General features: G+C 50.9%; 2 non-coding genes across 2 annotated transcripts; both read left to right on the forward strand.

Annotated features, from left to right (window-relative positions):
• The first annotated feature begins 337 nt into the window (after positions 1-337).
• On the forward strand, positions 338-445 carry TRNAL-CAA. The gene is made up of 2 exons: positions 338-375; positions 400-445. It is a non-coding gene; the product is annotated as a tRNA-Leu (tRNA).
• Positions 446-4175: 3730 nt separating this feature from the next.
• On the forward strand, positions 4176-4283 carry TRNAL-CAA. Its single transcript has 2 exons — positions 4176-4213; positions 4238-4283. It is a non-coding gene; the product is annotated as a tRNA-Leu (tRNA).
• Positions 4284-15394: the final 11111 nt, after the last annotated feature.

Genomic DNA, 15394 nt, shown 5'->3' on the forward strand with positions numbered 1-15394 from the left:
TGTAAACATGCATCTTATTTTTTCATCTTTCTCCTAATTTTTCCTTTGAGAGGCGATGACCAAATTGCAGCCAGGGTGGCAGCATGTTGCAGTGTAAATCGGGCTGGTCTGGCTCTTCCCCCCAAATAAATCCTTGCGTTATCCTGAGTGGGCAACAGAGGCTGTGCAGCCGGGGATGGAGCGATGGAGTCAGAGGAGCAGCAAACAGCCAGAAGAGGGTTTTACTGCTGCAAAAAATAAAGTGGTAAATTTGGGGGGCATTCTAAAGGAGGCAGGAAAGGTCAAGTGGAAGGGTTAATTCTTGAGGATGACAAGGGTGAAGAAAACTTCCAACAGTGTCAGGATGGCCGAGTGGTCCAAGGCGCCAGACTCAAGGCTCTGCTGTCCCTGCCTGGGGGTATCTGGCCCCCGAATGGAGGCGTGGGTTCAAATCCCACTTCTGACCCACCTTTTCTCCTGAAAGCTGAGGTTTTAAATCATTTTTTTAAAAAAATAATCCTTCCGTTATGCCCGCACCTGAGTCTGGCAAAACGCTGATTCTCCATTTCCTCTCCCCACCCCACCCCCCCCCGCCCCCAAAGCCACGGTGCGGTACCAATCTCCACTGTTCACCCATCGCCAGCTGCACCCACACGTGGAAGAAAACCACACGGAGGGACAGGCGGTGGCAGCGGGGTGCACGCGGCCCCACAGGTGGTGGTCGGCACCAACACCCACCTGCCGCTTCCCCTGGTGGTCTAGTGGTTAGGATTCACCACTCCTGCTGCCATGGCCCAGACTCAATTCCCGGGCCAGGCTGATCTTGCTTCTTTTTAAGAATCACTGCTTTAATTGTCATGGGTAACAAGTTGATGAGGGATGGGTTTAGCGGAACTCGGGTATCACTGTCCTGGGGTAACTTAGACCGGTGGGACTTCTTCCCCAGCTTGCAGCCATTCCCATCACCTGCTGGTAGTTAAAGTATGCATATTCAAGAATCTATAACCGCCTACTTGCAGCATGGGGGCGGTGAAAGCCTGTATTTCTCTAAGGTCAACAAACACTGACAGATTCTCAGTAACAAAGCACTGAGCCACAGCCCAGACCCTCACCACCCTTTCCTTCAAGAGAACCCACCACCACCACCACCACAGGCTTCTGTATATTCGGACTTTATTGCAATGCTACGCTGACTCTTTCATCTGGCAGACTCCCCACTCCACCTGGCGCATTGCTCCGATCTTCCCAAAGTGGTGGTTGCACAGCTCTTGTCAGCAACTGGGGAGCCTCGGGGCCTTCATTCCTCTCCCTTGAGCTTTAGAACTTGTTTGCCAGCCAGCCAGAGCTCAAGGGAGGGACGGTGTTGTCTCTAGCGCCTGTTTCTAGAGAGCACGGAGGTGCTGTCTAGGTCCCAGCACATGGCCTTGGCCTGCATGCGCTGCAAGGCAGCTTTGGCTTGCTTGAGGCTGCTGGCAAGGATGTCCCTTGGCCGCTTGCTCTTGGTCAGCCCCTGTCCGTAGGCCATGACAACAAGCCCCTTCCGGTGGAAGAGAAGCCACGTGGCCTTGGCGCTGGTGCGGCGGGCACGTTTCAGAGTGCTTTTCCTCTGCTTCTTTGCAGGCCGACGCTTCACCTGGCTCAAGGGCTTCCCCGCCTTGGACAGGGATCTCTTGTGCTGGAGGCCTCTTCCGCGCTGGGTCTTTCCTCTGCGCTGGGTCCTCCTTCCCCGCTGGGTCCTCCTCTTTCTTTGCGTCGCAGATGCCATAGCTCAGCCTTGCCACCACGCTGGCCAGACGCCTCAGTGCTGCGGGACACCCCACCGCCCCAATTTATACCCGCGGGCATGCAAATGAGGGGGGGGGTCCGAGCCCTGCCATTGGCCAAGTGACCAGTGGTGACACCCCCCCAAGTCACAACACAGAGAATCCTGGCCCGCGTCACTGGGGTCCCTCGTGCCCATGGCAACCAGGCAACCGCAAGGGCTGAGGACTGCCACGACCCCTCACTCCTCTGTGACACTCACCCTCCCAACGGAAATCTTCCACCCATCCTGAAAGAACAGCACTTATGTCTTGGAGTTTCACCCCAGTCTCAAAAGTTTTGGCTCACAGTTGCACCACCTTGCCAAGTACACGCCGACACGTGTCCTGGGAGTCTTCTGGGCAAGCAGGTAAAGCATGACAAGAAAACCCTTGGAGAGAGCATCTTTCCTCAACAGAAACTGCCTGCACGTCTTAGACCTGTGTCTGCCAGCTTGAAGACTCATTATAGCTAATTGCTTTGTCAACAAACCCACCCAGGTACACCCCCGGGTTTTCCCTCCTGGTGCTTTACATACATAGCTCATTTCCACATCCACATGTCGACACTCACGCAACCTCGCACCTCCCATGCTTCTTTCGAGCTCCTCCGTGCACTGTCAACACCACAGTTGATGTCCCACACCAACACCTACCAGCTGTCCTTCTGGAGGACCAAACCCTGACTTTTTTCCTCTCCTCCCTTTGTAAAGAAAAAACAACATTAAAGCTAGAAGACAACTACTTAGAAGCAAAAAACGGTCCCTTCTTGCCCCGTCCCATGTGTGCTGATTCGATCTGGTTTTCATCCCTCCCACTGTCCTTCTCCGAGCCTCATGTCACAGCTGCTTTCAGGTGGAAGGAAACTCCATTTCCAGTAATCTTCAGGGAAGCAGCAGATCGGAGCAGGAACATGGGAGGAACTTCTTTTGAATCCTTCAGTTTCCCTTCTACCTTCAGATATTTGATGACTAAATTCATAAACCCCCACAGTATTGTTGAGATTTGAGTGGCGTAGAGCATGGTGTTGAGGTTGTCTCCGCACAGGTGACTGCAGCTGTTGCAATAGAAGAATTAAAGGCACTGGTACTGAAAGAAGATATAATAATAATAATAATAATAACAATAATAATACCACCAAAGCTGCACTGTGCTCTCAGCCTTTCTGTCTGGATGGCCGAGGAAGACATCCAGACATCTAAAGACCAAACTTTTATAGCACAAGGAAATGAGTTTGCTTCTGCTTTGGTGCACGTAGCTCTGGGCTGCAAGGCAAGAACCGAAAGCACTGCAGGAAAAAAAAAACCAAACCAACAAACCCCAACTCTCTGTGAGCGTAGCTGTGAGTTACCACCTTCCTGCAACTCCTTTTGGATCAAGAAGTCCCCATATAGCGGCAGTGGATGGTCAGGATGCAGGAGAGGCGGTGAGGACCAGAGGATGGCACCCACGGTGGGCATGCTACAGGACAGAGCCTTGGGTGCAGGATGCCCATCTCAGAAACACAAGGAAGGTGGAAAGTCACAGCAGGGCGTGGGGTTTTGTGTCTCCAAGAGACAGGAAAAGGCACAGAGGACAGGCTGGAGAGGTTGAGCCCAGCCTGACTGAGCTCCTTCAGCTCCATCATCCCTGCCAGGCATTTCTGAGCATTTAACAACCCTCAGTATTTTGCAGTGTCTTTGGTTTCCCTCCCCATAAGCTTAGCCAGCTGCTCTCTGAACCTTTACCATCTATGACGTCCCGTGCGTGTGTGTGTGCACGCCCATGGGGAGCCCAGGCACACAAGGAGAGATACCCATGGTGAGAGGACAGGCCCGTGTTACCCAGTTCTGCAAGATCTGCTGGGGATGAAGGATGCAAAACACAGTCCATTTTCACCTTTCCTAACCTGATCCACAACAGCTTGCAACTCCAGGGTACCAATGAAGAATCCCAAAGTGGCGGGGAGACATCCAAGAGGCAAATAAGGAAAAGCGGTTAATTTGGCTAGGGAATACAAATAGAAAGTAAAACCGAGTTGGTGTTAAATTAACTCGGGGGTTTTACTAGCACCACGAGCATGTAAACATGCATCTTATTTTTTCATCTTTCTCCTAATTTTTCCTTTGAGAGGCGATGACCAAATTGCAGCCAGGGTGGCAGCATGTTGCAGTGTAAATCGGGCTGGTCTGGCTCTTCCCCCCAAATAAATCCTTGCGTTATCCTGAGTGGGCAACAGAGGCTGTGCAGCCGGGGATGGAGCGATGGAGTCAGAAGAGCAGCAAACAGCCAGAAGAGGGTTTTACTGCTGCAAAAAATAAAGTGGTAAATTTGGGGGGCATTCTAAAGGAGGCAGGAAAGGTCAAGTGGAAGGGTTAATTCTTGAGGATGACAAGGGTGAAGAAAACTTCCAACAGTGTCAGGATGGCCGAGTGGTCCAAGGCGCCAGACTCAAGGCTCTGCTGTCCCTGCCTGGGGGTATCTGGCCTCCGAATGGAGGCGTGGGTTCAAATCCCACTTCTGACCCACCTTTTCTCCTGAAAGCTGAGGTTTTAAATCATTTTTTTAAAAAAATAATCCTTCCGTTATGCCCGCACCTGAGTCTGGCAAAACGCTGATTCTCCATTTCCTCTCCCCACCCCACCCCCCCCCGCCCCCAAAGCCACGGTGCGGTACCAATCTCCACTGTTCACCCATCGCCAGCTGCACCCACACGTGGAAGAAAACCACACGGAGGGACAGGCGGTGGCAGCGGGGTGCACGCGGCCCCACAGGTGGTGGTCGGCACCAACACCCACCTGCCGCTTCCCCGGTGGTCTAGTGGTTAGGATTCACCACTCCTGCTGCCATGGCCCAGACTCAATTCCCGGGCCAGGCTGATCTTGCTTCTTTTTAAGAATCACTGCTTTAATTGTCATGGGTAACAAGTTGATGAGGGATGGGTTTAGCGGAACTCGGGTATCACTGTCCTGGGGTAACTTAGACCGGTGGGACTTCTTCCCCAGCTTGCAGCCGTTCCCATCACCTGCTGGTAGTTAAAGTATGCATATTCAAGAATCTATAACCGCCTACTTGCAGCATGGGGGCGGTGAAAGCCTGTATTTCTCTAAGGTCAACAAACACTGACAGATTCTCAGTAACAAAGCACTGAGCCACAGCCCAGACCCTCACCACCCTTTCCTTCAAGAGAACCCACCACCACCACCACAGGCTTCTGTATATTCGGACTTTATTGCAATGCTACGCTGACTCTTTCATCTGGCAGACTCCCCACTCCACCTGGCGCATTGCTCCGATCTTCCCAAAGTGGTGGTTGCACAGCTCTTGTCAGCAACTGGGGAGCCTCGGGGCCTTCATTCCTCTCCCTTGAGCTTTAGAACTTGTTTGCCAGCCAGCCAGAGCTCAAGGGAGGGACGGTGTTGTCTCTAGCGCCTGTTTCTAGAGAGCACGGAGGTGCTGTCTAGGTCCCAGCACATGGCCTTGGCCTGCATGCGCTGCAAGGCAGCTTTGGCTTGCTTGAGGCTGCTGGCAAGGATGTCCCTTGGCCGCTTGCTCTTGGTCAGCCCCTGTCCGTAGGCCATGACAACAAGCCCCTTCCGGTGGAAGAGAAGCCACGTGGCCTTGGCGCTGGTGCGGCGGGCACGTTTCAGAGTGCTTTTCCTCTGCTTCTTTGCAGGCCGACGCTTCACCTGGCTCAAGGGCTTCCCCGCCTTGGACAGGGATCTCTTGTGCTGGAGGCCTCTTCCGCGCTGGGTCTTTCCTCTGCGCTGGGTCCTCCTTCCCCGCTGGGTCCTCCTCTTTCTTTGCGTCGCAGATGCCATAGCTCAGCCTTGCCACCGCGCTGGCCAGACGCCTCAGTGCTGCGGGACACCCCACCGCCCCAATTTATACCCGCGGGCATGCAAATGAGGGGGGGGTCCGAGCCCTGCCATTGGCCAAGTGACCAGTGGTGACACCCCCCCAAGTCACAACACAGAGAATCCTGGCCCGCGTCACTGGGGTCCCTCGTGCCCATGGCAACCAGGCAACCGCAAGGGCTGAGGACTGCCACGACCCCTCACTCCTCTGTGACACTCACCCTCCCAACGGAAATCTTCCACCCATCCTGAAAGAACAGCACTTATGTCTTGGAGTTTCACCCCAGTCTCAAAAGTTTTGGCTCACAGTTGCACCACCTTGCCAAGTACACGCCGACACGTGTCCTGGGAGTCTTCTGGGCAAGCAGGTAAAGCATGACAAGAAAACCCTTGGAGAGAGCATCTTTCCTCAACAGAAACTGCCTGCACGTCTTAGACCCGTGTCTGCCAGCTTGAAGACTCATTATAGCTAATTGCTTTGTCAACAAACCCACCCAGGTACACCCCCGGGTTTTCCCTCCTGGTGCTTTACATACATAGCTCATTTCCACATCCACATGTCGACACTCACGCAACCTCGCACCTCCCATGCTTCTTTCGAGCTCCTCCGTGCACTGTCAACACCACAGTTGATGTCCCACACCAACACCTACCAGCTGTCCTTCTGGAGGACCAAACCCTGACTTTTTTCCTCTCCTCCCTTTGTAAAGAAAAAACAACATTAAAGCTAGAAGACAACTACTTAGAAGCAAAAAACGGTCCCTTCTTGCCCCGTCCCATGTGTGCTGATTCGATCTGGTTTTCATCCCTCCCACTGTCCTTCTCCGAGCCTCATGTCACAGCTGCTTTCAGGTGGAAGGAAACTCCATTTCCAGTAATCTTCAGGGAAGCAGCAGATCGGAGCAGGAACATGGGAGGAACTTCTTTTGAATCCTCCAGTTTCCCTTCTACCTTCAGATATTTGATGACTAAATTCATAAACCCCCACAACATTGTTGAGATTTGAGTGGCGTAGAGCATGGTGTTGAGGTTGTCTCTGCACAGGTGACTGCAGCTGTTGCAATAGAAGAATTAAAGGCACTGGTACTGAAAGAAGATATAATAATAATAATAACAATAATAATACCACCAAAGCTGCACTGTGCTCTCAGCCTTTCTGTCTGGATGGCCGAGGAAGACATCCAGACATCTAAAGACCAAACTTTTATAGCACAAGGAAATGAGTTTGCTTCTGCTTTGGTGCACGTAGCTCTGGGCTGCAAGGCAAGAACCGGAAGCACTGCAGGAAAAAAAACGCAAACCAACAAACCCCAACTCTCTGTGAGCGTAGCTGTGAGTTACCACCTTCCTGCAACTCCTTTTGGATCAAGAAGTCCCCATATAGCGGCAGTGGATGGTCAGGATGCAGGAGAGGCGGTGAGGACCAGAGGATGGCACCCACGGTGGGCATGCTACAGGACAGAGCCTTGGGTGCAGGATGCCCATCTCAGAAACACAAGGAAGGTGGAAAGTCACAGCAGGGCGTGGGGTTTTGTGTCTCCAAGAGACAGGAAAAGGCACAGAGGACAGGCTGGAGAGGTTGAGCCCAGCCTGACTGAGCTCCTTCAGCTCCATCATCCCTGCCAGGCATTTCTGAGCATTTAACAACCCTCAGTATTTTGCAGTGTCTTTGGTTTCCCTCCCCATAAGCTTAGCCAGCTGCTCTCTGAACCTTTACCATCTATGATGTCCTGTGGCTTTCCACGGCTTAACTACACCCCGTGGGGAATCATACATTGATACCTCTGATCCTTGCTAGCATCTTTTTGGTCTCTCTGGCAGCTCTGTTGAATATCACCTTGGCTCCTTTCCCTGCTGCCTTCAGCAGACCCACAGTGGCAGGTGCTGAGGTGGGAATTACTTGTTGTTTTAATGTCCAGTGACCTTCAAGGAGGTGGCTTGGTAGTTCACTGGTCCCAGACGACGGGCCTAACAGAATTTGGGGCAACGGTTTGGGAAATGCGCTTTCTCATGACTATATTAATATTTCCCCTCCAGACCTTCAAGATGTTCCAGACTACAGACTGCAAAAAATATATGAATAAACATGACTCCTTCTCCAGCAAGGTAAAGGGCTGGGGCCTGAGGGTAAATATGCTGCCCTCCTACTGATTTTTATTGCCGCACTCACTGCAAGTCTAGCTTTTTAGGGCAGCATGACCCTGCTGATGGGCGAGCAAGAGGGAAGCCTCGCCAAAAAGCTTGCTGCAGTCACCGCAGCGCGGGGCTTTCTTGCCGAGATGCGTGTGGCGGGGACGGGCCACGTCAGAGCTCTGGCAGAAGGTCTTGCCACAAGCCAGGCAGCAGTGGGGCTGCTCACCAGAGTGGCTGCGGTGGTGCTTGGCGAGGTGCGAGCCTTGGCTGAAAACTTCACCGTACTCAGTGCAGCGGTAGGGCTTCTCGCCAGTGTGCACCCGCCGATGCCGGGCAAGGTGGAACCCCCAAACGAAGCCCTTGCCGCAGTTGCTGCACTTGTGGGGATTCTGGGTGGCATGGCCCTGGCCGTGTGCTGCCAGCTCAGTGGCACCAGCAAAGCGCTTGCCACAGTCACTGCACTTGTGTGGCCGGTCGCTGGCATGGGTACGGCGATGCTGGAGGAGGTGGGAGCTCTGGCTGTAGATCTCGCTGCTCTCTGGGTAGCTGAACGGCTGCTTGCCTGTGTGCACCTGCCGGTGCCGCTCCAAATGTGATGCCCACGGGAAGCTCTTGCTGCAGTCAGTGCAGCTAAACGGCCGTTCCCTTGCCGGCCCCGCTATGTAGAGGTTTAGCACAGTCCAGTTTGGGGACCACCGCGGCTTTGGGCATCCTGGCAGCACTGTGTGACATGGCTTTATCCAGGCGCTTCGTCTTCCTCCTGTTCGAGCCAAGGGTCTTCTCCCTTTCTGGGCTACGGGATGAACACGTTTTGAGCTCCTCACAGCTCTCCTCTGCTGCTCCTTCCTCTGCTGCTTTTTCACTCACCAGCCCCTGTGCTGCTGGGGAAATGTGAAAAGGAGAAAAAGGGGCGAGCGTGGCCTTGACCGGAGCAGGGAGTGGCTTTTAAATGGATGCAGCAGGAACAGGATTCCCCTAAAAAACTTGGGTCTCTCGGAGAGGAGGAGGAAGAGAGATGCGATGGGAGACCTGATCCCAGTTTGAACTGGGAACGTGGAACCAAAAGTGGAGAGATCAAGAACATTTTTCTGCAGAAAAAAAACCTAAGGAGATGGCTGGGGTTTGCAGAAATCCCGCTTGAAACCTGCCTGGATTCCTCCTCCTCTCTTCCCATCCTGCTTGCAAGCTCCAAGCTCTTTGCTTCCCTGTCAGAGACTTGGGGGGGGAGGGCAGCAGCGGGGAAGGACGAGCAGGGAAAAAAGGAGGGGGATGTTCACAGAAAGAGGATATTTTTTGTTTGCTTACCAAGAGACATCAGCGTTTCATAGCTCTCGTGCATCATGTCCTGGTGCAGGGCCTTCTGCCACGGGTCCAGCATCACCCATGGCTCCATAGTGGGGAGAAGTGCAGGCAGCCAGGAAAATGAGGGTTTCTCCCTCTGTTCCTCACTCAGGGCTCGTCAAAATCTCCTGTAGGGAAGAGAAATCCCTTTAAATGGAGGAATTCCCTTATGTGGTGCTTCTTGTGTGGGTTTTGATGCTTTTTCTGGGGGTGCCTCGAGAAACGTGGTGAGGAACATCCCCAAGGGCCAGCCCCTGCATGTTCCAGCCCCGATGCAGCTGAGGACCCGCTGCTGAGCGGGAAGACGTCCCTGTTCAAGGTTTTTCCCTGCCAAGCCTGGAGCTGGCTCGGTAGGGCTTTCCCTGGGTGAAATGTCTGAAATACTCCCCCTTCCCAGGCTAAGACTGCCAGAGGGGGGGATGGCAAGCCCCCACCTTGCACCTGCTGCCCGTCGAGCTCCCACAGCGGGCACAATGGAGGCAGTGCCGGGCATGACTCTGCTCCAGAAGCCCCGGCCGCTATCCAGAGAGAGGAGGCGCCATGAAGCAGCCAAGAACCAGCTCCCTGACACGATGTTTACCCAGAGCCCTCTAGAGGTAACCCAGCCCCAGCTCCCCCTGACCCTCCGGCTCCCCAGCACCTGTGGGGCGCACGCAGGACCCCCTCATGGCTCTGCCCCATCATCCACATTGCCCCCATGCCCTTCCCTTTCACCCAGCATTTTTAGAGCCCCAGCCTCGCTAGAAACTCTGCCGGGGGATCACAACAGCAGAGGAGCGAGGGTGTAAGGGAATCGTAAAGAAACAGTCTTTCAAGTCTATCACAACAATTTTGTCACTTCTGAGGATCATCATAAAAGTTGGAAGACCAGGTTGCAAAACTCCCATCGCTAAAATCTGATCATTAACCTTCCATAAATCATGTCCCAGTTATGTGCATCAAGATCATTAACCACTACAAGACAAGCTAACGAGCTGGTCATCTGCCCATCACCCTCCAAAACAGCATCACGAACAACACCAGACCAACGCTGTAGCATTGGATCTTTTCTCCAGTTCAGCGTCGGAGGGGTACTTGGGCTAACTGGAGGAATTACAGGTAGCGAAGTAGTAGGCAGGTTCATTTCAACTCGCTTTTCCAGGTTTCTTAGTTTACCGATTACCTCCTGTAGTGATTTCTCTGTACTGTTATCACAAGGCTTCTCCCCGCCTTCCTCCTCAGACCCGTCCGATGACGTTTCAGGACGAGGAGGGTACGTCACCGCACGGCGCTTCTGCCCCCCTGACGTGACCTACGCGCTGCCGCCACCCGCCGTTTCGGCCTTGCTCCACCCACAGCTCCGATTGGTGCAGCAGGACGCGCTGCCCCGCCCTCCTGGGGGAGGCCTTGCTCCACCCACAGCTCCGATTGGTGCAGCAGGACGCGCTGCCCCGCCCTCCTGGGGAGGCCCGGCAGCCTTTTTCGGGTTCGGCTCAGTTACCGCAGGCTCCCGAGGAGTAACTCCCGGTCTGTCCGCTGTCTTATCTAAAAGCTCCGGCACTGTTGAACACGCAGGGGCGGACACACCCTTCATGGGACGAGTATGCCCAACTCCGAAAAGTGTAGCCGAGAGAGAAGGCTTAGGTGAATCACCCTTCTGCTCCACCGGCTTTTCTACCACATCTCCCCCCAACGCTTCTATGGCTGCCGCCGCTACTTTTTTTTCCGCCTTCATAGTTTCCAGAGTGTTAACTGTCGACTGCCACGTAGCTCCTAACGATTTAGCTTCTTTTCCTTCTTTGCCTCCCTCGATCATAGTATCCCAGAGGCAATTTCCCACTTCTCTCTATTCCGCAATACTAAACAATAACGGGGGCTCGGGGATCTTATTTTTTTTTTTCGTGCCCAGCGAACTAAGGTCTCCACTTCTGTGTCTTTAACGCCCTCCCCTCTCCTAAGGAGGATGCCAGTTAACAGTTTCATTGCCGCGTCTACTTCCATCGCGGTCTTCTCAGAGCTCCCCCCTCTCACAGAAAGGGTATCAGCCCCGGCGCTCGCGTCGCTGTCTTCCGTAGCGCCCCCCCCTCACAGAGAGGAAATCAGCGCGGAGCCCCGCCGCGATTTACTCGTCGCGATCTTACCACCAGCGGGGGTGCGATCTGCAGCTCTACGCCGAACGCTGGACTCCGCTTTCCGCCTTCCAGGTTCCGCCGCTCCGACCTCCAGCTCCCTAATCGGACAGCGTCCCTTCGGGGCCGATGCACGGAGACTGCCGCATTTCAGCGAACAGCGTTTAAGCTAAGACGCATTTAAGCGAATAAATGGGGCCCTGTTCGGGCACCAGACGAAGAGGGTCCCCCGTGGAGAGTTGGCCAACTCACGACACCCACACCAATACGGCTACATGCCGCGCTCACTTCGTTAAACACACAGCTCATATATATAACTTAAACCGACCGCCCACCCGACTTTACACACAGGTGATTGGATAAGAGTCCCTGGCCACGTGGGGTCCCTGTCGCTGACTGGTGGGCATGCTGCAGGCGCCCGATCAGAGTGTGCCGATGCGAGGGTGCTGATTCCGCGGTTCCCGGGGCTTGCTCTGCACCTGGCTTCTGGTTCGTGCATAGCTTGCTTTATTTCTCACCCTGCTTGTTCCCAGTGAACAGTGAATGCTGTACCACTTATCTAAAGGGTGACGCACCTACGTTTAGCTAAAAGTCAGGAGATGTCTGAGGACCCTTATTGCCACATGACGGATGCACAGACTGCTAAGTCCCTGGGTTGGTTATCTTCAGAAGGGACATTTTGTCTCAGATTCCTGTTGCACACGCAACGTGGCGAAGACAAAGACTTTAAACATGGCCACCGAGGAATAGAGTCTGCCCAGAGACAACTCCTCAAGGACATTGCGCAGGCACGAGATATGTAAATGAATTCCCAGAATTGTAATGAATATGTAAACCATTTCTTGGAAAACTAATGAATAGGTCTGAGTAGCTTTTATAAAGGGGGGACCGAAAAGTCCCCTCGGGGTGCGTGACTTTGGCGGAGCGATCCCCCATGCACCCAGCGCTGCCGAATAAAGATAACCTCCGCTCGCCTGCGTATTGCTGACTGATTCTTCAAATCGGTAGCAAGTCTGGTACTGCCTCTGTCTAAATAGAGGACACCATGGTCAACTTGTTATAAATTGAGACCACAACGGATCATAATCCAATTAAAATTTTATTAATTATAGCAAGTAGAATATGAGCAAAACAGCGCTGGACGACAGGGGAGTCTGCGCTCCACCAACTGCCGCCCTGAGCAGTTCAAACAGTCCCTTTTTATACATCTTTACTTCCATGTTCGTGAGGTAGTGGAGTCATGCTTTTGTTGTTAGGGGGGTCGTTTTCTGCCTCCTGCTGGTCTTCCTCCTTTGTCTCATTGCCCTGTTTCTGTCGGTTCCTGGACACCTGGTGGCATCCTGGACACCTGGCGGTGATCTTATCTTTTCACAAGTGGCATCCTGCACACCTGGCGGTTATCTTATCTTTTCACAAGCGGCATCCTGGACAACCTGGCGGTTTTCACAAGCGGCATCCTGGACACCTGGCGGTTATCTTATCTTTTGTTGTCTAATCTTTACATTTACATATGGACTTAACATAAATTTAAATAAACAATACCCTAGTCCATAGTTTCTTACAATCCCCCCTTTTTCTTTTTATCCTATTATTGTTTATTAGACACTGCTTTCATTCTCGGCACTGTGAACAAACCTTTTTCCACAATCCCAACATTTATCGTAACACTCACAAGGTAATACGTCACAATTACAATAGGCATAATTGGGTAATACATATAATAATAACATACAAAACCAAAACTTAAAAATAACACTTTTTCTTAACACATTCCCTTTTTTTTTTTTTTTTTTTACATGCGTCACTATCATGGCTAGACTATAGGGATTTCGCATGCGCGGTCTTTCCAGATTTTTCCAACACATTCTGTGGGGCTTTAAAATCGCGCATGCGCATGCTCAAAGGTATACACGGACCATTCGCGTGACAAACAATGGCTACTGCGTGCCCAGATGAAATCCCAAACCCATTTCCTGAGCTTACCACTCCGGTAAGTCTATTAATGGTAACATTTATGGCACTATGGCCAAATGACAGGTCCCTGTTTTCAATGTAAGGTTTTCTCACCACCAGACCACCACGTCACCTGCCAGGGAAGAAGGGTCTAGAGTGGACATTTCCCCTTCCGAACATTTTGTAAGGTGAGTGTTCTCAAAACGTTTAACCTATATGGTTCATTAGAAAGAAGATCAAAAACTTTTTCTTCCTGTTGCTGTTTAGGCAGAGGGTGCGTTTTTCTGTCATCTCACGTCAAGAACTTATGGCGGAGGTGGAAAAGTATAAAAGACGTTACCATATCCTCGTCTTTGCATTCCTGGCGCTTGTTTTTGTTGCTATTTTATTTTTTTTTCTTACTCAGCCTACATTGTTATCTGAATTGTTAAGAGTCAATTGTTTCCAAATTCTTGTTGGCTATTAAAATGTTATTTTGTGTGTACATTTTGTCATACTACTCGCATTTGTTTAACGCCATCGGGTGAAACCATAATAGCAAATTGCGTGTTGAATTAATCTTATAAACATGGAACAACACATGGCAAAAACAATAAGGTGGCTAATCCACATAACAAATAAAATAGGATTCGTTTTACCCAGGGGCTCCCGAGAAGCCAGGAAAACAAGTCAATGTTCCAGTCTTTCCAGGTTCGGATGGGAACATGGGCTAACTTCCCTCTCTCTGATGTGATTTGTTTAACTACCTCACCATTGCCATCAATTTTCAAATAACAATTGGAAACATTTCATTTACCACAAACACTTCCTTCTTCGGCTAGCAGGTAATCGAGAACCATCCTGTGTTGATAAATTGCATTTCACATCAAAAGCTTTAGCTGTTTGATTAGTAATATTTTCCAAGACAGCCTGTAGACGAATGATATGATTCAGATTGTAGATAGGTTCTCGAGCACCGTTAATAAGTTCATTAGGATTCCAAGTTGCAGGTTTATAATACTGTATGATACATTGGGGTGTCCATTCATTTAATAAATATTGGTACCCCCCCAATTCTTGGGAGTCTGGAAAAATCAACTTGCCACTGTTGCCCTGGCTAATTTTCAAACACATTTCACATTGCTGAGTCACCTGTTTTATTACCGTATACAAGTTCTGCCCTATCAATTTTTGATTTAGACTTTTTTATATAAATTATCAGCTCCCCAATGCATCTTATTATGTTCTATTACGGCTGTGGTCCATATTAAATTGGATGGTACCACTATACGACCATCCCTCAAATAAGTCCACTTATTTATTTTATCATTCATGTCCTAAATGACCTTTAAGTTTTCTTTAGAATAATTTGGCTCCTGATCTGTACTTACAGTTTGGATTTTACCGTCTGGTATTAAGGATAATTCCTCCTTTCCTACCTCCTCTGCTACTTGTATGGCTTCATGGTCGGCCAGGCGGTTTCCAGTTTCCAAATCAGTGCCTTAATGGGCCCTCTTATGTTCTTCCTTCCTGGACGACCCTCTTATAACAGAGGGGGCCCTTCCTCACATCAAGGTCTGGCATGGCACATGTCCCCACCGCTCAACGCCTACTGGGTTGCAGCCAGCAGCAGAGCTCAAGATCCTTCTTGGTGGCAAACACAGAGACCAACCCAGTCTTGCCCTTGATTGTGGTAGGAGGCACTTGACCAGCCTTATTCCTTGTACTTTGTTGTCAATGCAGAGTTTCATCTGCGCATCCCATAACAAGTCACAGTCATGGTAAAACACAGATTTACATTAGTAGAACTACTACAGAGTGTATTTTATTTTAGTTTTTATGCAATATTCCCCACAGCCTTGCTGACCAAGGGATATTGTTTTACCTGAACTAGGCAGGCCTCCCGTTTATCATTTCTACTGTAACAGGTAAAGCATTTTTTTTCCTTACCTGGAACTTACTTTCAGATATACCTGGTTAAAGATTTCTTTTACTTCAGGGAGGTCCTCTCTTCCACTTTTCTGTTGAATTAAAGATAAGCTCAACATTTACTTTTAAAGGTTTCAGGATTTTTTTTTCTGGTGGCCAGCAGCTCCCACAACTGTAACAAATTCTTTTCACTGAAGTTTAACACCAAATAAGTTGGTTTTGTATTCACCAACTTTTCTACATCACGATTACCTTAGTAAAAATCAACTCGAACCTTTATCCAGTCCTATTCACAACCAACTTTCCAACATCTAAATTTCCCCATCAGAGATTCACC

Source organism: Falco naumanni, chromosome 23 (genome assembly GCF_017639655.2).
Source record: "Falco naumanni isolate bFalNau1 chromosome 23, bFalNau1.pat, whole genome shotgun sequence".
Taxonomy (NCBI): domain Eukaryota; kingdom Metazoa; phylum Chordata; class Aves; order Falconiformes; family Falconidae; genus Falco; species Falco naumanni.